We start from the raw sequence: 12,816 nt of genomic DNA on the forward strand, positions 1-12,816 counted from the left end.
TCTCTATATTGGGGGGGTCACCAGTCCGGTATTTCTCTCTATATTGGGGGGGGGTCACCAGTCCGGTATTTCTTCTATATTGGGGGGTCACCAGTCCGGTATTTCTCTCTATATTGGGGGGGTCACCAGTCCGGTATTTCTCTCTATATTGGGGGGGGGGTCACCAGTCCGGTATTTCTCTCTATATTGGGGGGGGTCACCAGTCCGGTATTTCTCTCTATATTGGGGGGGGGGGTCACCAGTCCGGTATTTCTCTCTATATTGGGGGGGGTCACCAGTCCGGTATTTCTCTCTATATTGGGGGGGGTCACCAGTCCGGTATTTCTCTCTATATTGGGGGGGGGGGTCACCAGTCCGGTATTTCTCTCTATATTGGGGGGGGGGTCACCAGTCCGGTATTTCTCTCTATATTGGGGGGGGGGGGTCACCAGTCGGTATTTCTCTCTATATTGGGGGGGTCACCAGTCCGGTATTTCTCTCTATATTGGGGGGGGGGGGTCACCAGTCCGGTATTTCTCTCTATATTGGGGGGGGGGGGGTCACCAGTCCGGTATTTCTCTCTATATTGGGGGGGGGGGGGGTCACCAGTCCGGTATTTCTCTCTATATTGGGGGGGGTCACCAGTCCGGTATTTCTCTCTATATTGGGGGGGGGGGGTCACCAGTCCGGTATTTCTCTCTATATTGGGGGGGGTCACCAGTCCGGTATTTCTCTCTATATTGGGGGGGGGGGGTCACCAGTCCGGTATTTCTCTCTATATTGGGGGGGGGGGGGTCACCAGTCCGGTATTTCTCTCTATATTGGGGGGTCACCAGTCCGGTATTTCTCTCTATATTGGGGGGGGGGTCACCAGTCCGGTATTTCTCTCTATATTGGGGGGGGGGTCACCAGTCCGGTATTTCTCTCTATATTGGGGGGGGGGGGTCACCAGTCCGGTATTTCTCTCTATATTGGGGGGGGGTCACCAGTCCGGTATTTCTCTCTATATTGGGGGGGGTCACCAGTCCGGTATTTCTCTCTATATTGGGGGGGTCACCAGTCCGGTATTTCTTTCTATATTGGGGGGGGGTCACCAGTCCGGTATTTCTTCTATATTGGGGGGGGTCACCAGTCCGGTATTTCTCTCTATATTGGGGGGGTCACCAGTCCGGTATTTCTCTCTATATTGGGGGGGGTCACCAGTCCGGTATTTCTCTCTATATTGGGGGGGTCACCAGTCCGGTATTTCTCTCTATATTGGGGGGGTCACCAGTCCGGTATTTCTCTCTATATTGGGGGGGGTCACCAGTCCGGTATTTCTCTCTATATTGGGGGGGGGTCACCAGTCCGGTATTTCTTTCTATATTGGGGGGGTCACCAGTCCGGTATTTCTCTCTATATTGGGGGGGTCACCAGTCCGGTATTTCTCTCTATATTGGGGGGGTCACCAGTCCGGTATTTCTTTCTATATTGGGGGGGGTCACCAGTCCGGTATTTCTCTCTATATTGGGGGGTCACCAGTCCGGTATTTCTTTCTATATTGGGGGGGTCACCAGTCCGGTATTTCTCTCTATATTGGGGGGGGTCACCAGTCCGGTATTTCTCTCTATATTGGGGGGGGTCACCAGTCCGGTATTTCTCTCTCTATATTGGGGGGTCACCAGTTCGGTATTACTCTCTATATTGGGGGGGGGGGGGTCACCAGTCCGGTATTTCTCTATATTGGGGGGTCACCAGTCCGGTATTTCTCTCTATATTGGGGGGGGGTCACCAGTCCGGTATTTCTCTCTATATTGGGGGGGGGTCACCAGTCCGGTATTTCTCTCTATATTGGGGGGGGTCACCAGTCCGGTATTTCTCTCTATATTGGGGGGTCACCAGTCCGGTATTTCTCTCTATATTGGGGGGGGTCACCAGTCCGGTATTTCTCTCTATATTGGGGGGGGTCACCAGTCCGGTATTTCTCTCTATATTGGGGGGTCACCAGTCCGGTATTTCTCTCTATATTGGGGGGTCACCAGTCCGGTATTTCTCTCTATATTGGGGGGTCACCAGTCCGGTATTTCTCTCTATATTGGGGGGGTCACCAGTCCGGTATTTCTCTCTATATTGGGGGGTCACCAGTCCGGTATTTCTCTATATTGGGGGGTCACCAGTCCGGTATTTCTCTCTATATTGGGGGGGGGTCACCAGTCCGGTATTTCTCTCTATATTGGGGGGTCACCAGTCCGGTATTTCTCTCTATATTGGGGGGTCACCAGTCCGGTATTTCTTTCTATATTGGGGGGGGTCACCAGTCCGGTATTTCTTTCTATATTGGGGGGGGTCACCAGTCCGGTATTTCTCTCTATATTGGGGGGGGTCACCAGTCCGGTATTTCTCTATATATTGGGGGGTCACCAGTCCGGTATTTCTCTCTATATTGGGGGGGGGGGGGTCACCAGTCCGGTATTTCTCTCTATATTGGGGGGGGGGGGTCACCAGTCCGGTATTTCTCTCTATATTGGGGGGGGGGGGTCACCAGTCCGGTATTTCTCTCTATATTGGGGGGGTCACCAGTCCGGTATTTCTCTCTATATTGGGGGGGGGGGGTCACCAGTCCGGTATTTCTCTCTATATTGGGGGGGGGGGGGTCACCAGTCCGGTATTTCTCTATATATTGGGGGGTCACCAGTCCGGTATTTCTCTCTATATTGGGGGGGGGGGTCACCAGTCCGGTATTTCTCTCTATATTGGGGGGGGGGTCACCAGTCCGGTATTTCTCTCTATATTGGGGGGGTCACCAGTCCGGTATTTCTCTCTATATTGGGGGGGGTCACCAGTCCGGTATTTCTCTCTATATTGGGGGGGTCACCAGTCCGGTATTTCTCTCTATATTGGGGGGGGTCACCAGTCCGGTATTTCTCTCTATATTGGGGGGTCACCAGTCCGGTATTTCTCTCTATATTGGGGGGTCACCAGTCCGGTATTTCTCTCTATATTGGGGGGGGGTCACCAGTCCGGTATTTCTCTCTATATTGGGGGGGGTCACCAGTCCGGTATTTCTCTCTATATTGGGGGGTCACCAGTCCGGTATTTCTCTCTATATTGGGGGGTCACCAGTCCGGTATTTCTCTCTATATTGGGGGGGTCACCAGTCCGGTATTTCTCTCTATATTGGGGGGGGGGTCACCAGTCCGGTATTTCTCTCTATATTGGGGGGGGTCACCAGTCCGGTATTTCTCTCTATATTGGGAGGGGTCACCAGTCCGGTATTTCTCTCTATATTGGGGGGGGTCACCAGTCCGGTATTTCTCTCTATATTGGGGGGGTCACCAGTCCGGTATTTCTCTCTCTATTGGGGGGTCACCAGTCCGGTATTTCTCTATATATTGGGGGGTCACCAGTCCGGTATTTCTCTCTATATTGGGGGGTCACCAGTCCGGTATTTCTCTCTATATTGGGGGGTCACCAGTCCGGTATTTCTCTCTATATTGGGGGGTCACCAGTCCGGTATTTCTCTCTATATTGGGGGGGGGTCACCAGTCCGGTATTTCTTTCTATATTGAGGGGTCACCAGTCCGGTATTTCTCTCTATATTGGGGGGGGTCACCAGTCCGGTATTTCTTTCTATATTGGGGGGGGTCACCAGTCCGGTATTTCTCTCTATATTGGGGGGGGGGTCACCAGTCCGGTATTTCTCTATATATTGGGGGGTCACCAGTCCGGTATTTCTCTCTATATTGGGGGGGGGGGGGGTCACCAGTCCGGTATTTCTCTCTATATTGGGGGGGGGGGGTCACCAGTCCGGTATTTCTCTCTATATTGGGGGGGGGGTCACCAGTCCGGTATTTCTCTCTATATTGGGGGGGGGGGGGGGTCACCAGTCCGGTATTTCTCTCTATATTGGGGGGTCACCAGTCCGGTATTTCTCTCTATATTGGGGGGGGGGGGTCACCAGTCCGGTATTTCTCTCTATATTGGGGGGGGGGGGGTCACCAGTCCGGTATTTCTCTATATATTGGGGGGTCACCAGTCCGGTATTTCTCTCTATATTGGGGGGGGGGTCACCAGTCCGGTATTTCTCTCTATATTGGGGGGGGTCACCAGTCCGGTATTTCTCTCTATATTGGGGGGGGTCACCAGTCCGGTATTTCTCTCTATATTGGGGGGGGTCACCAGTCCGGTATTTCTCTCTATATTGGGGGGTCACCAGTCCGGTATTTCTCTCTATATTGGGGGGGGTCACCAGTCCGGTATTTCTCTCTATATTGGGGGGGGGTCACCAGTCCGGTATTTCTCTCTATATTGGGGGGGTCACCAGTCCGGTATTTCTCTCTATATTGGGGGGGGGGTCACCAGTCCGGTATTTCTCTATATATTGGGGGGTCACCAGTCCGGTATTTCTCTCTATATTGGGGGGGGGGGTCACCAGTCCGGTATTTCTCTATATATTGGGGGGGGTCACCAGTCCGGTATTTCTCTATATATTGGGGGGTCACCAGTCCGGTATTTCTCTCTATATTGGGGGGGGGGGGGGGGTCACCAGTCCGGTATTTCTCTCTATATTGGGGGGGTCACCAGTCCGGTATTTCTCTCTATATTGGGGGGGGTCACCAGTCCGGTATTTCTCTCTATATTGGGGGGGGTCACCAGTCCGGTATTTCTCTCTATATTGGGGGGGTCACCAGTCCGGTATTTCTCTCTATATTGGGGGGTCACCAGTCCGGTATTTCTCTCTATATTGGGGGGGGGTCACCAGTCCGGTATTTCTCTCTATATTGGGGGTCACCAGTCCGGTATTTCTCTCTATATTGGGGGGGGGGGTCACCAGTCCGGTATTTCTCTCTATATTGGGGGGTCACCAGTCCGGTATTTCTCTCTATATTGGGGGGGGGTCACCAGTCCGGTATTTCTCTCTATATTGGGGGGGGGGGTCACCAGTCCGGTATTTCTCTCTATATTGGGGGGGGGGGTCACCAGTCCGGTATTTCTCTATATATTGGGGGGGTCACCAGTCCGGTATTTCTCTATATATTGGGGGGTCACCAGTCCGGTATTTCTCTATATATTGGGGGGTCACCAGTCCGGTATTTCTCTCTATATTGGGGGTCACCAGTCCGGTATTTCTCTCTATATTGGGGGGGGGTCACCAGTCCGGTATTTCTCTCTATATTGGGGGGGGGTCACCAGTCCGGTATTTCTCTCTATATTGGGGGGGGGTCACCAGTCCGGTATTTCTCTCTATATTGGGGGGGGTCACCAGTCCGGTATTTCTCTCTATATTGGGGGGGGTCACCAGTCCGGTATTTCTCTCTATATTGGGGGGGGGGTCACCAGTCCGGTATTTCTCTCTATATTGGGGGGGGGGGTCACCAGTCCGGTATTTCTCTCTATATTGGGGGGGGGGGTCACCAGTCCGGTATTTCTCTCTATATTGGGGGGGGTCACCAGTCCGGTATTTCTCTCTATATTGGGGGGTCACCAGTCCGGTATTTCTCTCTATATTGGGGGGGTCACCAGTCCGGTATTTCTCTCTATATTGGGGGGGGGTCACCAGTCCGGTATTTCTCTCTATATTGGGGGGGGGTCACCAGTCCGGTATTTCTCTCTATATTGGGGGGGTCACCAGTCCGGTATTTCTCTCTATATTGGGGGGGGGGTCACCAGTCCGGTATTTCTCTCTATATTGGGGGGGGTCACCAGTCGGTATTTCTCTCTATATTGGGGGGGGGTCACCAGTCCGGTATTTCTCTCTATATTGGGGGGGGTCACCAGTCCGGTATTTCTCTCTATATTGGGGGGGTCACCAGTCCGGTATTTCTCTCTATATTGGGGGTCACCAGTCCGGTATTTCTCTCTATATTGGGGGGGGGTCACCAGTCCGGTATTTCTCTCTATATTGGGGGGTCACCAGTCCGGTATTTCTCTCTATATTGGGGGGGGGGTCACCAGTCCGGTATTTCTCTCTATATTGGGGGGGTCACCAGTCCGGTATTTCTCTCTATATTGTGGGGTCACCAGTCCGGTATTTCTCTCTATATTGGGGGGGGGTCACCAGTCCGGTATTTCTCTCTATATGGGGGGGGGTCACCAGTCCGGTATTTCTCTCTATATTGGGGGGTCACCAGTCCGGTATTTCTCTCTATATTGGGGGGTCACCAGTCCGGTATTTCTCTCTATATTGGGGGGTCACCAGTCCGGTATTTCTCTCTATATTGGGGGGTCACCAGTCCGGTATTTCTCTCTATATTGGGGGGGGGGGGTCACCAGTCCGGTATTTCTCTCTATATTGTGGGGTCACCAGTCCGGTATTTCTCTCTATATTGGGGGGGGGTCACCAGTCCGGTATTTCTCTCTATATTGGGGGGGGGGGGTCACCAGTCCGGTATTTCTCTCTATATTGGGGGGGGGGTCACCAGTCCGGTATTTCTCTATATATTGGGGTGTCACCAGTCCGGTATTTCTCTATATATTGGGGGGTCACCAGTCCGGTATTTCTCTCTATATTGGGGGGTCACCAGTCCGGTATTTCTCTCTATATTGGGGGGTCACCAGTCGGTATTTCTCTCTATATTGGGGAGGTCACCAGTCCGGTATTTCTCTCTATATTGGGGGGTCACCAGTCCGGTATTTCTCTCTATATTGGGGGGGGGTCACCAGTCCGGTATTTCTCTCTATATTGGGGGGGGGGGGTCACCAGTCCGGTATTTCTCTATATATTGGGGGGTCACCAGTCCGGTATTTCTCTATATATTGGGGGGGGGGGGGGGGGGGGGGTCACAGTCCGGTATTTATATATTGTGGGGTCACCAGTCCGGTATTTCTCTCTATATTGGGGGGGTCACCAGTCCGGTATTTATATATTGGGGGGTCACCAGTCCGGTATTTCTCTCTATATTGGGGGGGTCACCAGTCCGGTATTTCTCTCTATATTGGGGGGGTCACCAGTCCGGTATTTCTCTATATATTGGGGGGTCACCAGTCCGGTATTTCTCTCTATATTGGGGGGTCACCAGTCCGGTATTTCTCTCTATATTGGGGGGTCACCAGTCGGTATTTCTCTCTATATTGGGGGGGGGTCACCAGTCGGTATTTCTCTCTATATTGGGGGGGGGTCACCAGTCCGGTATTTCTCTCTATATTGGGGGGGGGGTCACCAGTCCGGTATTTCTCTCTATATTGGGGGGGGGGTCACCAGTCCGGTATTTCTCTCTATATTGGGGGGGGGGTCACCAGTCCGGTATTTCTCTCTATATTGGGGGGGGGGGGTCACCAGTCCGGTATTTCTCTCTATATTGGGGGGGGGGGTCACCAGTCCGGTATTTCTCTCTATATTGGGGGGGGGGGGTCACCAGTCCGGTATTTCTCTATATATTGGGGGGGGGGGTCACCAGTCCGGTATTTCTCTCTATATTGGGGGGGGGGGTCACCAGTCCGGTATTTCTCTCTATATTGGGGGGGGGGTCACCAGTCCGGTATTTCTCTCTATATTGGGGGGGGGGTCACCAGTCCGGTATTTCTCTCTATATTGGGGGGGGGGGGGTCACCAGTCCGGTATTTCTCTCTATATTGGGGGGGGGGGTCACCAGTCCGGTATTTCTCTCTATATTGGGGGGGGGTCACCAGTCCGGTATTTCTCTCTATATTGGGGGGGGGTCACCAGTCCGGTATTTCTCTCTATATTGGGGGGGGGGGGGGTCACCAGTCCGGTATTTCTCTCTATATTGGGGGGGGTCACCAGTCCGGTATTTCTCTCTATATTGGGGGGGGGGGTCACCAGTCCGGTATTTCTCTCTATATTGGGGGGGGGGGGTCACCAGTCCGGTATTTCTCTCTATATTGGGGGGGGGGGTCACCAGTCCGGTATTTCTCTATATATTGGGGGGGGGGGGTCACCAGTCCGGTATTTCTCTCTATATTGGGGGGGGGGGTCACCAGTCCGGTATTTCTCTATATATTGGGGGGGGGGTCACCAGTCCGTATTTCTCTCTATATTGGGGGGGGGGTCACCAGTCCGGTATTTCTCTCTATATATTGGGGGGGGTCACCAGTCCGGTATTTCTCTCTATATATTGGGGGGGGTCACCAGTCCGGTATTTCTCTATATATTGGGGGGGGGTCACCAGTCCGGTATTTCTCTATATATTGGGGGGGGGTCACCAGTCCGGACCGAAGTTCATCCTTATCATATAAAACTGATACAATGTTTCCAGTTATCTCTCAGCCCTGAGCGATGTTTATAAACATTTCTCTGACAGTTGAGTGATCGGCTCTTGAAGCGGAGGTCCACACAAAAATGGAACTTCCACTTTTCGGATCCCTCCCCCCCTCCGGTGTCACATTTGGCACCTTTCAGGGGGGAGGGGGGTGCAGATACTTGTCTATGACAGGTATTTGCACCCACTTCCGGCATAGATTCCCATGGGAGTCTACGCCTCTTCCCGTCCCCACCCCCTGTGCTGTCTCCTTGGAAACACACAGCTCCCAGCAGAGAGCGGGGACCACTTGGGACGCACAGCGCGACTGGCACATGCGCAGTAGGGAGCCAGGAAGTGAAGGCGCAACGCTTCACTTCCTGATTCCCTCACCTAGGATGGCGGCGGCAGCTGCTGAGAACCGAGCGGGTTCTTGGCGTCCCCTGCCGACATCGCTGGACCCCGGGACAGGTAAGTGGACATTTATTAAGTCAGCAGCTGCAGTATTTTTGTAGCTGCTGGCTTTTAATACATTTTTTTTTTTTTTTTTTTTTGGCGGTGTGGGTGGAGCCCCGCTTTAAATTCTTCATAGAGATCGGGGAGGGGGTTGAATGGGTTTTATGATGATCTGTGCCGCTCTTCCTCGTTCCATTCATTGAGATGAAAACTGTTATGGAAATTTGGTTGTACACAGAGCACACAGCCAAATCTCCTGTTTCTAATCATAACAATTTCGTCTAATGATATAAATGCATCTCACCTTTTGATCGTATCCATCCTCTGGTGTGTGCCCCATCCATCCAACAAGACAAAACACATGGTTCTTACATTCCCATCTCAGCAAGACTGCCCTTTACAGCTCTGTCCACCTCCTTTATTCAAAAGACCACAAAAGCAATCACAAACAGGAAGCCCTGGCCCCAACAGCCAATCGTTTCCTTCACAGGGTGTGACCTCACAGGATGTAAGTGACCATATAAGGATTTAACAACAGAACACAAAACAACCAATGAACAATGACTACAGGACATGATACAATATACTAAATGACTAAAGTTCCTCGTGGGTGGGAGATTATCTGCAGGTATACGTCATGTCACCCCAAACATGTTGATCAGGCACACCAGGGGTGACAAGAGCAAAACACCTCTAAACCGATAATGTCTTTGCAGAGTGAACGCATCCCCACCAGACGATCGTTCTGTGCATTGCACAGGGGCCCTTTGCTGGCGGACATGTCCTCTCTCCGCAAACACCTTTCTCCAAACACCAGGAAGTTTTCCATTACCTAACAGGTCTCAGCCAGCGTCGATCTGCCCCAGTCAGCTCTTTAGAACGGACTGTGGTAGATCAGACACACTGGGAGATTTATGACAACACATTAATATAAAATTTTCCACAACAAAACCCTTCTATGTGTGGCGCCCCCTCATTACTTACCTGAGCCCCCCCTCTGTCCAGACATGTTCCACAAGAGAATCAATTGTCTGGGACTTTCCCTCCTCATTGGCTGAGACGTGGCACCCCCTGCTGTCAGTCAGGCAGTCAATGAGAGCCCCTGTATGATTGGTATGATCCGGGGGTTGGGACTTCCCTGTAGGAGGATTGGTATGATCCGGGGGTTGGGACTTCCCCTGTGGGGGGGATTGGTATGATCCGGGGATGGGAGCTTCCCCTGTGGGGGGATTGGTATGATCCGGGGATGGGAGCTTCCCCTGTGGGGGGGATGGGTATGATCCGGGGATGGGAGCTTCCCCTGTGGAGGGGGTGGGTATGATCCGGGGATGGGAGCTTCCCCTGTGGGGGGGGGTGGGTATGATCCGGGGATGGGAGCTTCCCCTGTGGGGGGATTGGTATGATCCGGGGATGGGAGCTTCCCCTGTGGGGGGATGGGTATGATCCGGGGATGGGAGCTTCCCTGTGGGGGGATTGGTATGATCCGGGGATGGGAGCTTCCCCTGTGGGGGGATTGGTATGATCCGGGGATGGGAGCTTCCCCTGTGGGGGGATTGGTATGATCCGGGGGTTGGGACTTCCCCTGTAGGAGGATTGGTATGATCCGGGGGTTGGGACTTCCCCTGTAGGAGGATTGGTATGATCCGGGGGTTGGGACTTCCCCTGTGGGGGGGATTGGTATGATCCGGGGATGGGAGCTTCCCCTGTGGGGGGGATTGGTATGATCCGGGGATGGGAGCTTCCCCTGTGGGGGGGATGGGTATGATCCGGGGATGGGAGCTTCCCCTGTGGAGGGGGTGGGTATGATCCGGGGATGGGAGCTTCCCCTGTGGGGGGGGTGGGTATGATCCGGGGATGGGAGCTTCCCCTGTGGGGGGGGTGGGTATGATCCGGGGATGGGAGCTTCCCCTGTGGGGGGGGTGGGTATGATCCGGGGATGGGAGCTTCCCCTGTGGGGGGGGATTGGTATGATCCGGGGATGGGAGCTTCCCCTGTGGGGGGGATTGGTATGATCCGGGGATGGGAGCTTCCCCTGTGGGGGGGATTGGTATGATCCGGGGATGGGAGCTTCCCCTGTGGGGGGGGATTGGTATGATCCGGGGATGGGAGCTTCCCCTGTGGGGGGATTGGTATGATCCGGGGATGGGAGCTTCCCCTGTGGGGGGGATTGGTATGATCCGGGGATGGGAGCTTCCCCTGTGGGGGGGGTGGGTATGATCCAGGGATGGGATCTCACTCCCTGTATATTATAGATGGACGTCAGGAACGGGTGATTCCGGGGTTGGGACCTCCTGTAGGAGGATTGGTATGATCCGGGGATGGGAGCTTCCCCTGTGGGGGGATTGGTATGATCCGGGGATGGGATCTCACTCCCTGTATATTATAGATGGACGTCAGGAACGGGTGATTCCGGGGTTGGGACCTCCTGTAGGAGGATTGGTATGATCCGGGGGTTGGGACTTCCCCTGTAGGAGGATTGGTATGATCCGGGGGTTGGGACTTCCCCTGTAGGAGGATTGGTATGATCCGGGGGTTGGGACTTCCCCTGTAGGAGGATTGGTATGATCCGGGGGTTGGGACTTCCCCTGTAGGAGGATTGGTATGATCCGGGGGTTGGGACTTCCCCTGTAGGAGGATTGGTATGATCCGGGGGTTGGGACTTCCCCTGTAGGAGGATTGGTATGATCCGGGGTTGGGACTTCCCCTGTAGGAGGATTGGTATGATCCGGGGGTTGGGACTTCCCCTGTAGGAGGATTGGTATGATCCGGGGGTTGGGACTTCCCCTGTGGGGGGGATTGGTATGATCCGGGGATGGGAGCTTCCCCTGTGGGGGGGATGGGTATGATCCGGGGATGGGAGCTTCCCCTGTGGGGGGGATGGGTATGATCCGGGGATGGGAGCTTCCCCTGTGGGGGGGATGGGTATGATCCGGGGATGGAGCTTCCCCTGTGGGGGGGATGGGTATGATCCGGGGATGGGAGCTTCCCCTGTGGGGGGGATGGGTATGATCCGGGGATGGGAGCTTCCCCTGTGGGGGGGATGGGTATGATCCGGGGATGGGAGCTTCCCTGTGGGGGGGATGGGTATGATCCGGGGATGGGAGCTTCCCCTGTGGGGGGGATGGGTATGATCCGGGGATGGGAGCTTCCCCTGTGGGGGGGATGGGTATGATCCGGGGATGGGAGCTTCCCCTGTGGGGGGGATGGGTATGATCCGGGGATGGGAGCTTCCCCTGTGGGGGGGATGGGTATGATCCGGGGATGGGAGCTTCCCTGTGGGGGGGATGGGTATGATCCGGGGATGGGAGCTTCCCCTGTGGGGGGGGTGGGTATGATCCAGGGATGGGATCTCACTCCCTGTATATTATAGATGGACGTCAGGAACGGGTGATTCCGGGGTTGGGACCTCCTGTAGGAGGATTGGTATGATCCGGGGGTTGGGACTTCCCCTGTAGGAGGATTGGTATGATCCGGGGATGGGAGCTTCCCCTGTGGGGGGGGTGGGTTCCAGGGATGGGATCTCACTCCCTGTATATTATAGATGGACGTCAGGAACGGGTGATTCCGGGGTTGGGACCTCCTGTAGGAGGATTGGTATGATCCGGGGATGGGAGCTTCCCCTGTGGGGGGATTGGTATGATCCGGGGATGGGATCTCACTCCCTGTATATTATAGATGGACGTCAGGAACGGGTGATTCCGGGGTTGGGACCTCCTGTAGGAGGATTGGTATGATCTGGGGGTTGGGACTTCCCCTGTAGGAGGATTGGTATGATCCGGGGATGGGAGCGTCCCCTGTAGGAGGATTGGTATGATCCGGGGATGGGAGCGTCCCCTGTAGGAGGATTGGTATGATCCGGGGATGGGAGCTTCCCCTGTGGGGGGATTGGTATGATCCGGGGATGGGAGCTTCCCCTGTGGGGGGATGGGTATGATCCGGGGATGGGAGCTTCCCCTGTGGGGGGATTGGTATGATCCGGGGATGGGAGCTTCCCCTGTGGGGGGATTGGTATGATCCGGGGATGGGAGCTTCCCCTGTGGGGGGATTGGTATGATCCGGGGGTTGGGACTTCCCCTGTAGGAGGATTGGTATGATCCGGGGGTTGGGACTTCCCCTGTAGGAGGATTGGTATGATCCGGGGGTTGGGACTTCCCCTGTAGGAGGATTGGTATGACCCCCTGTAGGAGGATTGGTATGATCCGGG

Source organism: Aquarana catesbeiana, linkage group LG02, assembly GCF_042186555.1.
Source record: "Aquarana catesbeiana isolate 2022-GZ linkage group LG02, ASM4218655v1, whole genome shotgun sequence".
NCBI classification, from domain to species: domain Eukaryota; kingdom Metazoa; phylum Chordata; class Amphibia; order Anura; family Ranidae; genus Aquarana; species Aquarana catesbeiana.